Consider the following 10,231-nt stretch of genomic DNA (forward strand, 5'->3'; position numbering starts at 1 on the left):
AAAATGATTTATTAACAGGCCTATTTATAACCCCAGGAGTAAACCCTAGGCACAATATGTAATTACAACATTACCCCTGTACCATACCGCGGGGCTTTGCCCCCGCACCATAATTGTCTTGAGCCTCTGTCTCAATGAATCAACATTCCAAGAATGTTCTTCGTAGGACCCAAGTCTTTCATGTCAAATTCCTGGCTCAATAAAGCTTTCAAACCACAAACATCATTCATATTCTTTGCAGCAATCAGTATATCATCAACATACAGTAACTGATAAATAATAGAATCATCATAAATGCTCTTCACATAAACACAACAATCATACTCACATCGTCTGTAGCCAATCTGTATCATGTAAGAGTCAAACGACTTGTACCATTGTCTTGGAGACTGTTTCAACCCATACCTCGATTTCTTAAACCTGCAAACCAGATGCTACTGTCCAGGTTGAGTGAACCCTTCTGGTTGCTCCATATAAATCTGCTCCTCCAGATCACCATGCAAGAAAGCAGTTTTAACTTTCATCTGCTCCAAATGCAAGTCCCAAATAGCTACTAATGCAAGTATTGCCCTGATTGAAGTATGTTTGATCACAAGAGAAAATATTTTATCATAATCTATCCCCTTCTGCTGTGAAAATCCCTTTGCAACCAGTCGAGCCTTGAAATTTTCCCCTTCTTTTTCTGATATTGCTGGTTTCCTTTTATAGACCCATTTGCACCCAATGGCCTTCTTTCCTTCTTGAAGCTGAACTAGCTCCCAAGTGCGGTTTTTTTGCAAAGACTCCATCTCCTCAACCATTGCACCCATCCATTTTTCTTTCTCTTGACTAGTGATAGCTCCTCAAAAAGTGGTTGGATCATCGTTTTTGATGAGAAGTGCACAAGAGACCAAGTCTTCATAACCCAATCTGCTAGGAGGTCTTACATTGGTGCGTCTCTGTCTATCTCTGGCTAGATTGTAATTCTGCAGATCATCTGGAATAGAATCACCAGGTGTTGGATTTGAACTTTCACCTCTCTCAGAAGCTACTGACTGCTGTTCTAAATCCATTTGCACTGCATTGAACTGGAACTCTTCTCTGACACCTTAACTTGATTCTGCTGTAACATAAACTGCTCATTAAAAATTGCATCTCTGCTGATCACCATCATCTTTGCAATCGGATCCCAAAACTTGTATCCTTTCACACATTTCTTGTAGCCCAGAAAGATGCACTTCTTGAATTTTGCATCAGGTTTGGATCTTTCATCTCTAGGTACATGCACATAAGCAAGACATCCAAAAATTCGTAAATGATCAAATTTAACTAGATTACCTGTCCATACCAGCCTCTGCCCAGAAACTCTTAGGAAGCCCTGCATTCAGTCTCAAGCATCTTGCCCTTTCAGTTAAGGACCTATTCATCCTTTCTGACACACCATTCTGCTGTAGTGTCTTCCGTTCTGTTGTGGTGTCTTCCACACTGAAAAATGCCTCTTAATCCCATGCTCCTCACAGAACTTCTGAAATTGTGAATCTGTGTACTCTGTACCAATATCAGATCTCAAATACTTGATATTTCTGCTAGTTTGGTTCTCCACCTCAGCTTTCCACAGCTTTAATTTAGAGAAGACTTCAGATTTATGCTTTAAGAAATACACCCAAAATTTCCTGAAGAAATTATCAATAAAGGTAACGAAATATTGAGATCCTCCTAATAACAACTACCTAGTAGGGCCCATACATCAGAATGCACATAATCAAGAATTCCTTCAGTTTTGCGCTTTCCAATCATAACATTGACTCTAGTCTGTTTTCTAAGAATACAGAACTTACAAAGATCGAGCTTGCAACTTTTAACCCCATGCAACATATTTCTTCTATGCAATTCTGTCATCCCACGTTCACTGAGATGACTCAGACACATATGTCATAGCTTTGTACTGTCGTTATCTGACTCCACAGAATGAACTCCACCAACAACTGTACTCCCTAACAGTCTGTAAATATTACCTCCAGTCAACTTTCCTTTCTTCCCGGTCTCAGCACCCTTAACGCACCCTTAACAATTCTGATGGTTTCCCTATCCTTATCAGCCTTAGGAATAAAATCATTTCTGTGTCAACTTTCCTTTCTGGAATATGTCTGACATCACATAGCGTTCTAACAGTGTCATCATACATCTGAATTCTGACTTCTTCAATACCAACTATATTGCAACATCTATCATCACTTTCTGACTTCTTCAATACCAACTATATTGCAACATCTATCATCACCCAAATAGACTGAGCCAGAATTAGTTGACCTGTATAAAATAAACCACTCTCTTTTAGGTGTTATGTGATAAGAACACTCATAATCAAGAATCCATGCATCCGTGAACTGAGTTGATGAAATTGAGAGCATATCACCATCACTGCAATCTGAATTTTCACTCTGCACCACATTTACAGACTTTGATGAAGTACCACCTTTCTCCCCAGTCCGCTTCTTCAGCTTTGGACAATCTCGCTTCATATGACCTGACTCATTGCACTTGTAGCAATGAATTTCATTTTTGCCTCTAGACTTTAATATGGAATTTCCCCTTCCAGATCCCTCATTCTCTTTCTTCTTTCCACGATTCTGCTTACTCTTCACATATAAACTGTCACCGTGAGAGCTTTCCCCTGCATTCTGCTTCCGCTGGTTGTGAGCCAACAACACTGCAGTAATCTCATGCACTTTGATAATTTTGTTCCCATATGTCAGATTAGTCACCAGGTGTTCATAGGAAGAGGGCAATGAACACAAGAAAATCATCGCTCTATCTTCATCCTCAAATAAAAATAGTCTCTTTTAGTTTGTCATGAAGTAAAGGCAAGGGTCAAGCCAAGTCCTCTAAGAGAGAGAGAGGAAGAGAGAGAGAGAGAGAGAGAGAGGAAGGGAGAAAAAAAATAGAGATTTTCTTTTAAACGTCGAGGTGCTCCACGGTGTAATTCCTCGAAAAAATAAAATCATCTGCAGCTCCATGGACGTAGGTAAATTTGTCGAACCATGTAAATCTGTGTGTCACTCTAGTGTTTTTTCTGTGTGCAATTTTTCTCGTTCCATTTTTCGTTTTATTGTCATCGTTTTTTCACAGCAATCATATGACAATCAAACTCATTTGACCGGCAAAGTCGACTAAGCCAAGCCAACCGAACCGGCTCTGCGGAGCTGAAGACAAACAAGCTCAACTGACCAAGCGGGATGAAAGCAATATAACACGTACTACTTTCTTTATAAACAGTAAGATTACAATCATGATTCAACAACATGATTATGACAACTATGTGGTAGGTGTTTGCACGTTAATCTCATTTTCATCGAATCCCCTTTTGTGGATCTCAAGAATTGAAGTGATGGGAGAATGGTCCCCCATTTCATTAATATTTTTTGCGGTAATGCATGTCTATGTGCAGCCTAACTGCTAATGTTGAATTCTTTTATATTTCTATATTTAATTTTTTTAATGTAATTAATAGTTAATTTAATTTCAATAATATATATGAATAAATGCATTCCCATTGATAGTTATTTTCCTGATTTTAGGGGGGGAAATAGAGTTCGGAATATTTTTGAGATATTTGATATAAAATATTAGGCATTAAATGAGAAATAACTAAACCACTGTATATATGACAAAAAGAAGGTAAATCTCAAAACGTAAATTACATTTACCCCTAGGCATTAAATTTACCCCCACTTTCAAGCTATATTACATTTTCAGCATTATCTATCTATCTATCTATCTATATATATATATATATATATATATATATATATATACATCTCACCCTAGGCATTAAATTTACCCCCACTTTCAAGCTATATTACATTTTCAGCATTATCTATCTATCTATCTATCTATATATATATATATATATGTATATATATATAATCATAACCCTAATCTCATATAATAATAATACTATCCCTTCTCTCGTGGGCGTTTAAAAAATAATTCAAAACAATGGATATTAAAACAAAAAATGACAATAATTAACTGAACTAATCCTAATTATCATGTATTTATCATGCATGGGTTCGAACTTAACTCTAAATGTACTCCATCTGCTTCATCGATCTAAGCCAAAATCTCACAACCTCTTACCAATATCATTGGAAATCAATGTCAACATACATCCATATTGGCTAGTTACTCCCTACCAACGATCAACTCCTACTTTCACTAAAGAAAACACAACTAAAATTGATGGAAAAACCAACAGCCTAATCTGAGTAGAAAAACTTATTTTTTTGAGTAGGTTATTGACGGTTATAAGTGAATCGTTTTTCCAATGGATTTCTTATGAACATAGTTATAAGACCTTCTAAAGAAAACACAACTAAAATTGATGGAAAAACCAATGGCCTAATCTGAGTAGAAAAACTTATTTTCTTAAGTAGGTTATTGACGGTTATAAGTGAATTGTTTTTCCAACAAATTTCTTACAGACATATTAGTTATAAGACCTTGACAAATGTATAATAATCTCTGACTCGTGCTCACAAACTTAAGATAACGAAAACATCATCTTTTGATTTATATTAACTACCTTAAAATATTGAACAAGATCATTTGTTATTGTCTCACATAATATACCAAATATCAACCGTCATACATACGCAGATCTGTGTTAATCGACATTATTGTCTTCTTTTACTATCTCGTCATGAGATATTTTTTACTTAATTAAATGGATTATCTTTTCTATTTATGAAGATGGCTATTTTTTAGTATTTAAATTATATATATATATATTGGAAAAGTTAATATTTTCCAAAAGTTGTGGGTCAGGGATTCACGGATTCGCATTTTGTCTTCAATAAGAAAAGCGTGGCACAGGAATTGAATTTCAAGGGTTAACCAACGGTGGAAGTTTCTCCATTTCACAAACTATTTTTAAAATAAAAATTATTGTTGAGTTTTTATGTATATTAATATGATTATGCTGTCATATAACACGAGAAACGTGACTTACGGGGGGAAGTCATCATAAAATTATTTGATAAAGCACAAATTTCAATAATCTTAGGATTAAAATTTAGTTGATTGAAAACATAATCATACCAGATTATAGGCTTATATATATGCTTTTTACCTCTAAATCAGTCCAAATCATACACCTAAAATATGTTTTAATATATATATATATATATATATATATATAGTAAAATCTCTGATGTCTCTCAGTCTCTCATAAATATATAATAATGTCTATTAATATTATGACGTGCACTTTCTTTTTTTTGGTTATATTATCTTGCGATGTGCAGCAAAGTAAAAAATAATAATAATTTGATTAAATTTTCATTAGACATATTTATTTATGCTGCAGCCGAATTTGGAGAAGGGGTTCTCGAGCATTATCATATGCTATATATGTATAAGAGAACACATAAAAATATAAGGGAAAATGTTGCCCCGAGGCTAAACGACTAGGGCCGTAAACTAGCATAACTTGAGTGTGTTGAAGCTGGGCTCGTGTTCAGCTCGTTTGAAATTGCTCGTGTTTCAAATCAGTTTTATTTGAAATTGACTCGTGAGCAGTGTATTCGTGTTCGGCTTGATTAAATATTCATATTCATGTTCGACTCGTGTTCGACTCATTAAAATTAATTGGAAAAAATGTTCGGCTCGTGTTCGATGTAGAGTGTCATGTTCAGCTCGATGTAGTGTTGGAGTCAAAACTACACCAAATATATGGAAAATAATGCACATCCATATTACCATACAAATTATTATTTTTTAAACTTAGATATAAATATGTAAAATATCTTATTATATAAATAATTATATGATTTTATTATTTTGAGCTAAAACAAATCGAATACAAGCGAACAACTAGCGGTTCGTGTTTGGCATGTTTATAATTAGAGATTAAAAAAATTATTTATGTTCAACTCGTTTACTTAAAGAAGAAGATGAACACGAGCTAATTAACGAGCCGAATACGAATTATTCACAAACAACAAACTTAATTGATAGCACTATAAACGATTAGAATGGGCTGATGCGCGCATTCTAATAACTCTTCATTTTTCTTTTGCAGTTTAATGTCAAGTCCTTTGGGATAGGAATGTAAAACTTTCCACGTGATTTCACTGTGAGATGTTATTTTCAAGTACCCTATTGCGAATTAAAAAAATAAAAAATATTCTTCTCAAGCATCATCACGAGCTAGTTGCTTCTAAACTCATTAAAATTAATTAAAATTAATTAAAAATAATTAAACATGCATGTAACATGCAAAATTAATATCCTTAATATGACAACGGGAAAAGTGATTCATTAGTTTTATGATGTTAAAATTGATACGCCGCTAATAAATTTTGCTCATTTGAAATAAAGTTCGAGATAATTTTTTGAGCGAGACATTCAAACTTCAATTAAGAGTCATCAGAAGTTCAATTTTAGTAAACTAATAATCAAACTGACCGACTCAATGAGACCAACTGAGTGATATCAGAATTAGTTCAATTCGAGTCAAATCAAACTTATATCAACTCATTAAATCATTTTTGGAAGTTTTCTAGACATATTTAGAAATTCAAACAAATGTCGAATCTAGCAAACCTATAGCCGAATCGACTGTCTCGACAATTCAAATCCAGCAAGCATAACATTGCTCAATTTCGACATCGTTAAAACACTCAAATGTCTATCAAACGCTTCTGATTGAAGGAAACTCCCCATATCGTCCAATTAGACAAACTTGAAGCTTTGAAAATGAGCTGAAGTCCAACACCACTCGTTCCACCGTCGATCGCTGTCGACCGTCATTGACCATCGTCGACCGCCGTTGACCGCCGCCGACCACCGTTGCTCTCCATTGATCACCATCGACCACCACTTGCCAGCTTCCATCAATCGCTATCGGCCGCCACCCACTTCTTACAACATGTTCATTTGTGCACCGACGTTGTGACTCCAAAGAATGTTAACTCTTTCCTTTCTGTGAGACGAGGGATTATACATCTAATATCCAATTTATAGTGGATTTTTTCAGTTGGGCTTGACCCTCTGGTTATTTCCATTTACATGTTTTCCATTTAAAAACTTATGGTGTCACTACTGGTTATTTTTTTATCTGAGTGTGCTAAAATCTCGTGAAATGCTAAGGCGACAATCCATTGCTCTACTGCTGTGAATTTTCTAACAGCCATTAAAAAATAATAAAATAAAAAGTAATTTCTTAAGAATTTTAAAAATAAAACATAGCTTTGTAAATGAAATCTCCCTCATGGAGACTGGCACACTGGCTGCATCATCCACCAGCTGCACCGACATCTTCTTCGAACGTAATATCCTCCACCTCTGCAACTCAAAACTCATTGTCTTCACGCTAGAAAACCAACTGAAGTCGAGCACAACTTCATTTTCTCAGAAGTAACACTCTTAGTCGACATATCATCATCAACATAGCTTTGTACGTCCAAGCTCTTTCCTGGGTTACTCATGTTTCTGCTTACAATCTGCTGAAAGCCCTTTTCAATAAGTCCACCTCCGTACCTCTTACTGCCATCAAGCGCAGTCTTCACCCGGTATGCACACTTGTTGTACAATGTCTTCTTTCATTGTGGAAGTTTTGTCAGCTCCCAAGTCTAATTCGTTGTTGGGAATCCATCTTTTCCGGTCACTTTCCCAATAACGGAAGGTAGTTCTCGATTTGCATCCTCTAATAACTAAAATTTGTGTCATTAAACTTCTCGATCCCCGGTGTCATTACATTATCTCCGGTCATCGCTTTCGCTCAGATTCAAACCCGACACTAGTTTTTGTGAAAAACAACGACAATGAAGCGAAAAATCAGATCGAGAAAATCGCAAAACAGATAACAGAGTAGAAACACACAGATTTACGTGGTTCAACAAATTGCCTACATCCACGAAGCTGCAGAGGATTTTATTAGCTTGAGGATTACACCCGTCGATTGCCTTGACGATTACAAGAAAGAACAATCTCTCTCTCCTCTCTCCTCTCTCCTCTCTCCTCTCTCCTCTCGAGAGCAACAATCGAAGAAGAAGCCTGGGAGACCAAATCTTGAGAGAGAAAACAAGTGGAGCTAGCATGCCTATTTATTAATTTCATCATGTCATTAGACCCATTAAGGAATTAATAAATAATTAATGAAGTTTATTAATTATTTTCTTTTATATTCTGCAGCAAATCATAAAAGGAATTAAGAACAATTAATTTCGAATATCAAATCTAATTTGCTGTCAAACATAAGAAAATATCAATTTGAACAGTGAATCTGTTTACATATTTGCAACATATATCTAGCACTTAGACTACAAATTTTAATTACATTCCACCTTATCTATGCATGAGAATGTGTATTTCACTTTTTAAAAATTAAAATAACAACATTTTTTATGTGATTTTGGTTGTAATGTGGCAGTGTACTACTGAAACACTTACAAGCTGTACCAGTACGGTACATCAGATCATTTCTGTAGTTTCTCTTGTATAGTTTGAATTTCACTACATACATACATACATACATACATACATACATACATACATACATACATACATATATATATATATAGATATATATATAGATATATACAAGTATATCAACAGTTTAAATTAAATAAAATCACGAGAGTATATGAATTATAAATATTTATCTATTCATATTTTTCATAATATCATATCTTAAGTAATAGATCTTAAATGAGAAAAGTGTCAATATGATTTTCCGAGTCTTTGCAAGGAGTTATTTTAGCCCCCAAACTTATGAAAATTTATTTTAGTCCCCAAACATCAATTTAGTCCCATTAGCATTCAAAGATGGGTTAAAATAATTCCCAGTGAAAATTATTTTCCTTCGTTACAAGAATTTGACACTATCTAATTTAAATACTTATATAAGCTCCTGGACTTAAACTTGTCCAATGTAAATAGTTAGGGGGCTGTTTTGGCATTTTTTCTTCATCATAATGTTTTCTTAGTGTGTCTGCTCCTCTTTTACTAGCAATTTTCTCTCCTTCTCTCTTGATAAATTCAGGGTCATTACTGTGAAAAGCTTAAATATAATTCTCAAGCATTTATAACTTCCAAATGAGATCAAACAATTAAAATATGAGCAATGCTCGGATGATAATGTAAACATTATTGAAATTTATATTACTTGTAAGTAAATCATCCAAAAATGACAAATAATTCATGAAAGATTTGTTTAAAATATAAGATCGGATCATAAGCTTCTTATAAAAACGACCTTCTATTTTAAGCATACAACTCCACATTATTATTTTAATTATGGCCTTTGTTGGTTTATGGAGCAGATATTGATGATGTTGCATCATGGAGAATTTTTATTATAGAATAGGAAATCAGCAAATAGAAAGAAAGGTCAGAATTGGCTTTAATAGGGACATTGAGCTTTAACCTTGCTGGTTATGTAAGGCATCATTATTGACATGATTATGGTGATAGTTTTCGTAATGGAAGGAATCATATTTGTTGGCAATTACAACATCTCCCTAGTTGTTGTTGTCATCATTGTTGGCAATTGAGGACATTAATATTGATGATAATTGACAACATCAATCTTTATGATGTTAGGTGCCGACATTATTGGCGTTGAAGAGTAGTCTTAACATCAAATATCTTGTATCATGTGTTGGCAGACATATAGTTCTAGAACTCTTTGGGCCTCATGAATACTTGGATGCTTTGAGAAACCGAGTTACAAAAATCTTTGGTGATATGAGCACTTTCTTGCTTATAAATTATATATTTTTGATTTTATCAAATTCACCAAAAAATTTGATTTGTATTTTTTATTCCCAAGAGCTGGATGATAGCATATTAAAGGAAGATTTTCATGCATACTACTCAATTCTTATGTATTTACATATCTAACATCCAAACTTCAATTTTTAATGCCACTTTACTAATGCATGAAAGATTGTATTTCACTTCATAAAAGTCAAAATGGTGATGCTTTTGATATGTTATGAATGTTTGTGTGACATAAATGTAAAATCGCAAAGTTTAGGTGTAAGATATGTAAATACCTAGGAATTGGGTGGTTTGCATGTTTAATTTTTAAGCATGAAAAGCTTTAATCAATCAATTATAGCTGAACTAGTGCGACTTGGAAACAGTTCTCCCGTCGAAAATTTGCTCAAGCAACAGTAGCATTGATGCGCATCACTTAATTTGTTTGATATAAAACATAATATATATATATATATATATATATATA

This window comes from Phalaenopsis equestris, unplaced genomic scaffold (genome assembly GCF_001263595.1).
Source record: "Phalaenopsis equestris unplaced genomic scaffold, ASM126359v1 Scaffold001314, whole genome shotgun sequence".
NCBI lineage: Eukaryota > Viridiplantae > Streptophyta > Magnoliopsida > Asparagales > Orchidaceae > Phalaenopsis > Phalaenopsis equestris.